We start from the raw sequence: 10,953 nt of genomic DNA, 5'->3' as shown, positions 1-10,953 counted from the left end.
CACTCTACTCTGGGTCCTGACCCAGGGACCCTTTGGCGGCAGCCTTCCTGCCTGCCCTCCTTCTCTCCCTTTGTCCATCTCTCTCCCTGGGCCATTTCCCCTTCAGCCCCTTCACACCGGCTAGGCCCTTTTTCGCAGGCCCAGCCCCTGGTGCTAGTCTCCTCACACAGGAGACAGACCTTCACCCTCTAAAGGCCTGGGAAAAACTACCTGCTCCCTTCCTGGGCAGCCTTTATATAGGGCCTAGCCTAACCCTGATTGGCTGGCTCTAATACTGGCCCTGATTGGCTCTCTAACAGGCCCTCCCTGATTGGCTGCCACCTTGCGCAGCCGCTCTGGCCTGTTGTAGCCCAATCTGGCATGGGGGTGGGGCACCGCCCCAACACAGGGCTGATTTTTTAAAGGAAGTCAGCTCCCACTTATGCAACTAAATAAGTGTCCAGATTTTCAAGAGAATTCAGCACAATGGATACTGAGCTTTCTTGAAAATCTGCCCAGGTGTGTCCTGGTGGGAGCTGCTGGGGGAATATTTGAAGCAGATTGAGTTGGTGCCTAAATAGGAGCTGAGCTCTTTTGAAAACTTGCCCCAAGGCAATGGGTGTAGAGGAAAGCACAAAGAATACAGGATTGGGCTCCAAGGATAAAAATACTAGTAATATTATAAAAGAAAAACAAACTAGAATCACCTGACATTGAGTTTTTTAACCTATGAATCATGGGTGACATTCTGGCCCCACTGAAGTCAACAGCAAAACTCTCATTGACTTCAATAAGGTCAAGATTTCACCTTTCAGGAACAGGTTTGTAGGTCTAATTTAGACTGGAAGGCCTGTGGGGTTGGGCCCCATGTCTGACTGTACAACACCATGCATGCTATTGACACTCAGTGAATAACAAAACATGGGGAGAAAAATCAGCTTTCTCAGCTGTGTTGTGGATTTCCCCCAACAGAAAAGCAACTCAGATATTGCTGTGATGAGTGCAGCCTAAGAACTAGTATAGAATAGAATTGTGTCTACTTGCCCAATTTGGTAGGTGCTGTGGATGCACAGCGGGTTCAAAATCTAAACCTTCAGTGGAGGAGCAGACATCGGTTTAAAAATCACAAGAACGTATGAACTTGGAATCCTCATTTTTCTATTTTATTACGAATATCTGCTTTTCAACAGCATAGAAATACACCATATGGAATATCTTAACATTCAGAAATGTGCATCCCTCAGTTGTGCACTCTGCTAAGCTACCATGTACTTTGTGTTCTAATCCCAGCTCTGACAGTCTCCTTCTGTGAGCCTTACAAACTGCTTAACCCCTCCAAGCTTGTCCAGCTGTAAAATGGGGATAACAGACTTACCAGCCCCACAGGGGTACTTAGGGTTAGTTAATGTTTGCAGAGCAAGATGAAAATGTAAGTGCTATGTCATAATATTATTTTTTCTTTTTCTGGCACAGTTGGCAGACTCTGCTCAAGAGAAGCCCAGGGCTGGAATAGCAGTTGGTGCTGAAAGTCAGGACTGAGGACCATAGATCAAGCTACGCAGATGAACTTTTGGTGACATTCTGACAATATTTTAACAGCTGGCTCCCACAAAAATCCTCCTTCGGGAATAAGAGATCCTGTTTAGCGACGGGGGGGGGGAGCGGGGAGGGGGCACACATTGTTTTTCCTGTGCATCACAAGCAGTTGAACAGTCACGTCATATAGCTACCAGAAGCTGCTCTCAGAGGGCCTTGTCAGAAGGGCTTACAAAGTTTTGCTTCTTACCCAAAAGAGACCATATTTGTTCATATAACGGAGGTTACCAAAAGCGTAACCAACCCGCATAAGCCTGAGACATCAAGATGGATAACATGTGGCTATGGGCACTGCAATGGTGTCACAGTGACATTGCTGTCAGGAAGATTGCACCTTTTGGCAACTGCCATGTTTTGAGGGGGAAACAGCATGTGTGAATGTGTCTGCTCTTCTCCACATCAAAATAAGCCTTTGAAATAGCTCTATATTAGCAACTCCTACTACCATCTTGAGTGTTATTCTCTCCTGAGGCAATGATCATAATACCAGGATTATTATAAATACCTAACACAGAATGGACAGTTAGTCCATTCACACTTAAAACTTTTTTAAAAATAATCATATTTGAACACGAGCACAAGAGTTTCTATGTGCTTTTTAGTTTGAAACCCCAAATATTTTTAAATGGCAATTGGCAGGCCTGAAGTCAAAACTCTGCCACCATTTTGAATGCAGGCTTCATATGGTTCCTATAGATGCCTGCGACCTCTGTATTCAACCCAGCGGGAAAGGAAAGGCTGTATGGGCCAAGAGACCATTGCACTCTCCCTCTCTCTCAGTGTCATCTTGACTAAGGGTATGTCTATATTACAAAATTAGGTTGATTTTATTAGTTGACTTTGTGCCTCTGATTTAAGCAAGTCGATTCTGCATGTCCCCACTATGCACATTGTGTCGGCAGAGTGCATCCTCACTAGCAGGGCTTGCATCGACTCATGGAGTGCTGCAATGTGGGTAACTATTCAGAGGTGCGCATTAAGTCATCGAATATGTCCTCCCGTGTCTTCTTTTTCCGCCTTCTAATCTGGGAAAGTCTCTGTCCCGGTGTGGAGGATGCAGTGATGGACAAGGTTTCAGCTGCAAAGAATACAAAGCACAAGGGTAGCACTGACAGTGCCCCAACTAAACCCTCTCCAGCGCATCATCAAGGATCTACAATCTATCCTGAAGGACGATCCCTCACTCTCACAGACCTTGGGAGATAGGCCAGTCCTCGCTTACAAACAGCCCCCCAACCTGAAACAAATACTGACCAGCAACTACACACCACACAACAGAAACACTAACCCAGGAAATAAACCCTGCAACAAACCCTGGTGCCAACTCTGTCCGCATATCTATTCAAGGGACACCATCATAGGACCTAACCACATCAGCCACACCATCAGGGGCTCGTTGACCTGCACATCTACCAATGTGATATATGCCATCATGTGCCAGCAATGCCCCTCTGCCATGTACACTGGCCAAACCGGACAGTCTCTACACAAAAGAATAAATGGACACAAATCTGACATCAGGAATTATAAAGTTCAAAAACCAGTAGGAGAACACTTCAATCTCCCTGGCCATTCAATTACAGATCTAAAAGTGGCAATTCTTCAACAAAAAAACTTCAAAAAACAGACTCCAATGAGAAATTGCAGAACTGGAATTAATTTGCAAACTGGACACCATCAAATTAGGCCTGAATAAAGACTGGGAGTGGATGGGTCACTACAAAAACGACATCAATTTGTTAGTCTCTAAGGTGCCACAAGTACTCCTTGTTGTTTTTCAAAAACTAATTTCCCCTTGCTAAATACTCACACCATCTCATCAACTGTTTGAAATGGGCCACCTTGTTTACATTGGCCTCATTAACACTACAAAAGTAATTTCCACTCCTTCTTGTCAACTGTTGAGAATAGCCTACTTCCAACTTAATTGAATTGGCTCGTTAGCACTGAACCCGCACTTGGATGAAACTCCCATCTTTTCATATGCTGTGTATTTATAACTCCCTACTGTATGTTCCACTCCATGCATCTGATGAAGTGGATTTTAGCCCATGAAAACTTATGCCCAAATAAATTTGTTAGTCTCTAAAGTGCCACAAGGACTCCTCGTTGTTTTTGCTGATACAGACTAACACGGTCACCACTCTGAAACATGTCACAGTGCATACATTGTTTCTGGTGTAAGCTTAATCCTTTTTATAAAAGAAACACCCCACAATGCACTTCCCTGCAAGCCACAACTTAAGCAGAACCACTGGCTATTGCAAGAGTTGGTTTGCTGCTACAGCCATGGTGAGTAAGGCTACAAGGCATGGGTGAGAGGTCTTGTGCTGCAGCTTTTGTTAAGACATCCTTGGGATTAATTGTTGTAACCTTAAAATAGCACCCTTTCCCCTAGCAACCTGGATGGTGCTTGAGGACAGGCACCAGCATAAAGCCCCACAAATAATTTGATTGTTACAAAAGCAGCACCGTGTTGAGGTGGAAGGGAGACAAACAGGAAGCATCCCCCACCCCCCTTTTAAATGCTGGCTGCAATACGCAGTGATCCCTTCCAACCATAACCAGGGCACACTTGGGAAAGTGTGGTTGTGTGACCCAGAATTCACCAAACGGGGTGGATTACTTATCGACTTGCTTGAGATTTAAGGGCCAGCATTTAAAACTTCTCCCATTTCCCCTAGGTGACCATATGCGATATCGCTCTCCTGAGGGTAACAGAGGCGGAAGGGAGCAGATGTTGCAAGTGTCTGAGTACAGACCTGGTCCTTATGCTGCAGTGTTGAGTGCCACAATGATGCCAGAAGTGTTAATACTGGAGGGGCGTGGGAAAGTGTCTTACCATGGTGGACGAAATAAGGCAGCCCTTCCCAGAAACCTTCTGCAAAGGATTGCAGAGTACCACCATGAAAGCTTCCTAGGGATCTCAAGGAAGGATTCCTGGACCATCTCCGGGCACATAAACAGTCTTTTTCAGAGAGCACCCGCTGCGTAGCTGGAGTGGCCGCTGATAACTTCTATCCCAATTTTTTTATTCAGATTCAACATTAAAAATAATAGCTTGTAACCCCTATAGTTTGATTGGAAATGTGTACTTACCAGATGTGTCTTCCCCAGTATCACGCTCCACTGACAATTGGTCCTGTGAGGGGACGGGTTCCAGAGTTTAAAAAAGTTCATGTTTGTCAGGGAGAATGGATCCTCCGCTTGCCGGCTGCACAGTCTCCTCCTCCTCCTCTATCTTGGCAACAATGTCCTCCTCGTTGTTGCTTGAGGTCACCTGGGGCTCCTGGAAGGTATCCACGAAGCGTTTTCAGGTAGTGGACCAGTGGTGGGGTTGCCGTCTAGAATCGCATGCAGCTCCTCATAGAAGCGGCACGTCTGTGGCTCAGAACCAGAGCGACTGTTTGCCTCCCTTGTCTTCTGGTACACTTGCCGAAGCTCCTTTATTTTCACATGGCACTGCTGTGTGTCCCTGGTGTAGACCTTCTCCCCATGCCCTGCATGATTTTGGCACAAATGTTAGCATTTCTTCTGCTGGTTCGGAGCTCTGCCTGCACAGACTCTTCTCCCTACACAGCAATAAGATCTAGTGTCTCCTGTGTGCTCCATGCTGGAGCACATTTGCAGCCTTGAGCATCCATTGTCAGCTGTGTTGACAAGCTCTCCACACCAATCAAACAGGGAATGAAAATTCAGAAGTTCCCCGGGCTTTCACAGGGGGGTGGCTGTTTCCTGTCTAGCTGGCTGAAGTGCAGTGGAGTTGAAAGTATTCTCCAGAGTGGTTACAGCTGAGCACTGTGGGACACCTCCTGGAGGTCAATTCATTTGAATTACACAGCACAGTGTCTACACTATCCCCATGTCGACACATGGATGTCGACTGAAGCGCTACACCTCTCGTGGAGGTGGAGTACAGAAGTCGACTTTACAAGCCCTTTACTTCGGCAGAAAGGACTTGGTAGTGTAGTGTGACAAAGCTCTGTCCTTGCCTCTGTGGATCCCACGTTTCCTGGCGGATTTCGCTAGCCTCAGAGGCTCACTGTGACCCTCCACGTAACCCTTCTCTCCGCAGGGGAATCCTCACCACCACCCATGTTCCCTGGTTGTATCATTCTGTCACAATATTATTTGAAAGTGACAGCACTATACATTGAGCACTTGATTCAGGTTGATAGTATATAAAAGCTATTAATAACCATCTATTAAATGTGCATTTGGAAATATTTTTCTGTAACAGTATCAAGGGAGCAAGCACTAAGGCCCCAGTCCTGCAAGATCTCCCCCAAGCTTGCATGCTGACTTCAGTAAGGATCCACCTGGGTGTAGGGCAGCTTGCAGAATTGGGCCCTTAGTTTCAAAATTCTGCAAGGATGTAATTATAATAAACAATCTATGGTCTTGACTCTCCTACAGCCAGAGGGGAAAACTTTCTTTTTCTTGAATAAAAATAGATGATAAAAGACACCACCAAATAAACTAACACAGAGATAAGTTAAAGTAACAACCTCGAGTTAACTTAAATCCACCAAAGTCACAAAATTCAAAGTATTAGACTGAAAAAGCAGCCTGATGCACTGTCTATAACTCATTCCCTTAACATTTCACACCGGGTTGGGTTTTTTATGTTTGTTTGTTGTTGTTTTTTGTGGTTTATTTAACAGCTTAAATTTCAGGGAAGTGTGATTGTTATATAGCTACACACTCAAAGGGGATTTAAGGCTGTATTTACATTTGTCTTTTTTCCTATTATTGCTACAATATGTGGCTGCTGGTGTTTTTAAGAATATATGCCATTATTTTATACTTACCAGAACAGATCTAAATGGAGTAAGTCTTGCAAACACTTATACACACACCTAACTTTACATTCATCACATAAGCTTTTGTCCCATTGGATTCAAAAAGTGTATTCATGTGCACGAAGGTAAGCACTTGCAAAATTCAGCCGATACTTAATATTACGGTAGCCACAAAAATCTTGTCTACACAAGCGCTCCCAATGTAGGAAAACTGCAGGGAAAAAAGGCTAGTGTAGACCAAGCCTAAAATAGCTAACTATATATGCCATACTTCTGTTGTTCCTCATAGCTGCTGAGAGAGTTTCGATTCTTGTAAACAGCCTTCTTGCTGGTTTAGTGCAGCATTTACTGGCATGACACTGCAACAAGTGATCTATTTTTCAAGAAATTTTCCCAATAGGTTTTTCATGTCAACCGGGCACTTCATATGCTTTTGTTTATTTTGGGAAAACCCCAAGCAAGTGAATACCAGCTGATCGAAGCCCCAGGGGAAACTTTTGCATGTAAACAACAATCTTCTTCTCATGGGTCTAAAATGTCTGTTTAGCATCTTCAGAATGTAAGTGCAGTCATTCTGTAATGGAGGATAGCTTGTTATTTTGCATGTTTCTTTGGACCAGAGTTTCCTAGGGAGTCCTTCATTTCCCTATCTTTTGCTCTCACATGCTACAGAAATTGGACAAGTCTTCCTCCAGCTATGGAAAGATGAAAGCAACTCACTCCCTGTAGAGACTCAGGTTTGTTTCAGGTGCTGGCCAGACAGTCACTACACTCACCCCTCTGAATAGGTTGGGAGCCCTGCCTTCATGAACTGAGATTCAAAGAAATTTCTTGCTCCTCTGCATGAATAACAATATGTACTTAATGTATTTAATCCACCCCAAAAGTTTGTGTAATATGTACCATATTCTGGCTTGTTTGCTTCTCTGTGTTAAGAAATTTTTAAGATGCTGTTTGTTGTATTGTTGTTATTTTTCTGAAGGGAAGACTCTTCAGCTGGCACAAACAAGGACATTTCATTTCCCAGTTGGAAAGCCCAGCAGGGAAAGTATATTACTGAGTCTAAGATGCAGAGAAGAGACTAGTAAATATGAAAATAAAAGCAAAGTCCAGTGCAGAACATATAATTACTATAGCATTATTATTATGCTTCAATTATATCACAGTCTAATGAGAGCAAATTCCAAGTGAGGTGGGGTTACCTTCTGAGGGCATAAATACATTATCCTGCACTTTAATTATTTACTTGAGTTGAACTATATGGTTTGCTATGCTTTTTCCCCACACTATTTCAAGAACTAGTGACCTTTTTTGTTTTGTTTTTGTTGGCAAGAAGCAGGTTTCTGACAGTGATGTGAGTCATTTAATATGGGAGAGAGCTGAATCTGCAATGCTGAAGAATAGTTTTGCTTTTGTTTGTTACCTGTGCAAGTCTTTAGATGGTATCTCCAAACGTTCACACCCAGCCATCTCCAGGAAGGGAGAGAAGCTGTGAGGCTACTTTTCCAGGAAGAAAAGGAGTACTTGTGGCACCTTAGAGACTAACCAATTTATTTGAGCATGAGCTTTCGTGAGCTACAGCTCACTTCATCAGATGTTTACCGTGGCACCTTAGAGACTAACCAATTTATTTGAGCATGAGCTTTCGTGAGCTACAGCTCACTTCATCAGATGTTTACCGTGGAAACTGCTGCAGTTTCCACGGTAAACATCTGATGAAGTGAGCTGTAGCTCACGAAAGCTCATGCTCAAATAAATTGGTTAGTCTCTAAGGTGCCACAAGTACTCCTTTTCTTTTTGCGAATACAGACTAACACGGCTGTTCCTCTGAAACCTGTCATTTTCCAGGAAGGTAAGTTTCAAGCTTCAAGGCCGGATCCCAGTCCCTTTGAAGTCAATAGGATTTCTACTGTTGACTTTAATGAGATCAGGATATGGCCCATAGAGTGTACTCCTTTGCAGTGCAAGAATTCACTGGTTTAAGCAGTTTCACTAACTTTGCATGTTTGCAAAAATTTAATGTTTGTGTCTATATAAAATAAAGTTCAGGCCATTCCAAATTCAAAGTTATCAACTGATCTACGGAGATTTAGCTGTTAGGGTATGTCTCAGGGAGAAAAAATATTCCACTCTAGGTATTTAGGCCTCTCAATTAGCAGATTTTAGATATATCTTGTTTTCCTTTACTGTGGAGGCTCCATACATCAAAGTGAATATCTGAAATCTCTCTCCTACCTTCAGTCCAGATGCAATAGATGTTTTCACACACACAGCTGTTTTGAGCAGCCTTTCTTCATCTTCTTCTCACTCACCATTATAGCAGATTGTCTTCACTGGGGATGATGGTTTTCTCCAAAGACATTAACCTTCTGGGAGCTGAAAATTGCTTTCAGTTATACCAGTGGAAATCCAGAGTAATTCCACTAATAGGATTACTCTAGATTCACTCTAGTATGGGAAAGAATTAGATTGAGCTAGTATGCTAATATGCTGAGCCAACACCCCCCTTTTTTTTTCTTTTTTTTTTTTGACCAGCTACCATTTTATTTTTCTCTCTCTTGTTCCTAAGTAAAGTTTCAGTAAAGTCAAAATGCTGTTGTGCAATGTTCCCTCTAATTTTTGACAGGTCATGTGCGCAAAAAATTTCTTCTGTGCAAATCTTTGAAGCAGAGTTCAAATGTTTGCGCCCTGAGGCAAATGCGCCCAAGCAAGTAAAATGCTTATACATTTTAAAAGTTTTAATTTGCAATTTGTGATAATAATAGTTTTACACCATGTTATTTTATAAATGTCATTTTTAAATACTTAGAAAAAGGAAATTTATCCATTCTTCATGAAGCAGAAGTTAGTTTTAAGCATTACGCTTTATGATCTTTTTATAGACAATCACGAGCATATATCAAGCACATATTAATCATGATAATTATCAGTCCATAGGCTTCTGTCCATTGGTGTTCTCTTTCACCTTTCATTCTATACACATCTGAAAAGATTTTGGTAAACATACAATAAAGACAATTTAATAAGTATGCCATTATGTCAATTTATATGGGTTTTCAGATAGAGACATCATAAGTAAAAAAAGAAAAGCAAGAGTTTGTGTTTTAAATTTAAAATTTTCCGAAAACATATCAATAAATGATTATCAGTCAAGAATAAGATATGTAATTAAAAATGCATTTTAATTTCCTTATTGGTCGAAATGTCAAAGACTGCTAAACTAACCTTACTGTTTTTCCCTGCAATCTTTTTCATTTGCCCATTCAATATAAACTCTGTCCAGATCTATCAGTCCTCCATCCAGCTGGTAACTCTTAATACACATCAGCATGTCCAAATGATCTACTTGTAAACGATTCCGTAGTTTGTTTTTTAGAGTGTTCATTAAGCTAAAGCCATGCTCACAGTCTGCACTTGATGCTAGGAATGTTCCTCCAATATCCATCAACTTTGTAAGATCCTGAAACTGTTCATTCTGGTGAGCAAATGTCACCATATCTGGGAAACTTAAAACCAATTGGCTTTTGATTCTTTTGCTACTGCAAAGTTGAAGTCATTGTACTGACTGACTATAACAATCTCTTCAGCAAGAAATCTTTATATTTTGAACACAGGGATTTGACAGATGATGCTTTAAGAAATCCAACTTCCATACGTTGTTCCACATTCTTCCTGTTGAAAATTCTCCCGAAGCTCTGGCATCTCGACAATATACACAAACCACTCTGTTGTCCTCATCATATGTGAATATTTCATGAAGTTTAACAAGCATTACACTATGTGACTTCGGTGTAACCATCTCTATAGTCTCATCCAGCCATCCAGATTTAAATGAAGTCGCTGTTCTTTTACGCTTTAGACCTCTAGACAGTGACATTTTGGGATTGATTTTTTACCAGATTGGTTTATTTAAAATTAATACTTTTATTATATGGCTACTATTTCAATGCGCTTAACAGCGTGACTCAACAAAAGGGCAAACGGGGGATCATTCAGATCAGGATACCGGAAGTTTGTGCATAGGTCCGATCACGTCCATGCATCTGTGGCAAAAGAACGTGGGAAAATGGAGATGTGTGGGTCCTGACCGTCTCCCGACGTGATCAATGTTCCACTTTCGAAATGCTGGCAGGGAGGGGTACGATTCATTGCCCTTCTTTCCCTCCCCTCCCCCCCCCCCCCCCCCCCCCCGCTTGCCAGTAGAATCTGGCTGTGTTGATAGATGGCGGCTGAACAATGTCAAAAGTCACCCGTAAATGATATTTCGGCCTGGCTCTGATGTAGTATTTAATTTTTTATGCGTGCAGTGTTTCGCCGTGTGCGTGGGGTTTAGGATCTGTGTGCGCACACACAGCTTAGAGGGAACAGTGCTGCTGTGGCAGAAAAGCTGAAACTGCAGCTAGGCCTTTAAGTCAGCAGCAGAAACCTGAAGGCAACACAGGTGGAAGAGTGAACAGAGAAAGCAACCACCTGACCCACAGTTCAACTGCAAATATCAGATTTCTTTGGTTACTGACAAGCAGCAAGTACACAAGAGCGCCCCCAACCAGAGGGGAGGAGTGGAAGATTATATATA

General features: G+C 42.5%; 1 long non-coding RNA gene across 1 annotated transcript in view; it reads left to right on the top strand.

Annotated features, from left to right (window-relative positions):
* The first annotated feature begins 2,625 nt into the window (after positions 1–2,625).
* The window catches only part of LOC142072208 (uncharacterized), a 630,664-nt gene continuing 622,336 nt past the window's right edge, over positions 2,626–10,953 (top strand). Inside the window, exon 1 of the long non-coding RNA XR_012668610.1 lies at positions 2,626–2,677. This is a non-coding gene — a long non-coding RNA (uncharacterized LOC142072208). The remainder of the gene's footprint in view (positions 2,678–10,953) is intronic.

Source organism: Caretta caretta, chromosome 5 (genome assembly GCF_965140235.1).
Source record: "Caretta caretta isolate rCarCar2 chromosome 5, rCarCar1.hap1, whole genome shotgun sequence".
NCBI classification, from domain to species: domain Eukaryota; kingdom Metazoa; phylum Chordata; order Testudines; family Cheloniidae; genus Caretta; species Caretta caretta.
Note: the sequence above shows the minus strand (reverse complement) of the source record. Positions and strands in the feature narration are given on the sequence as shown.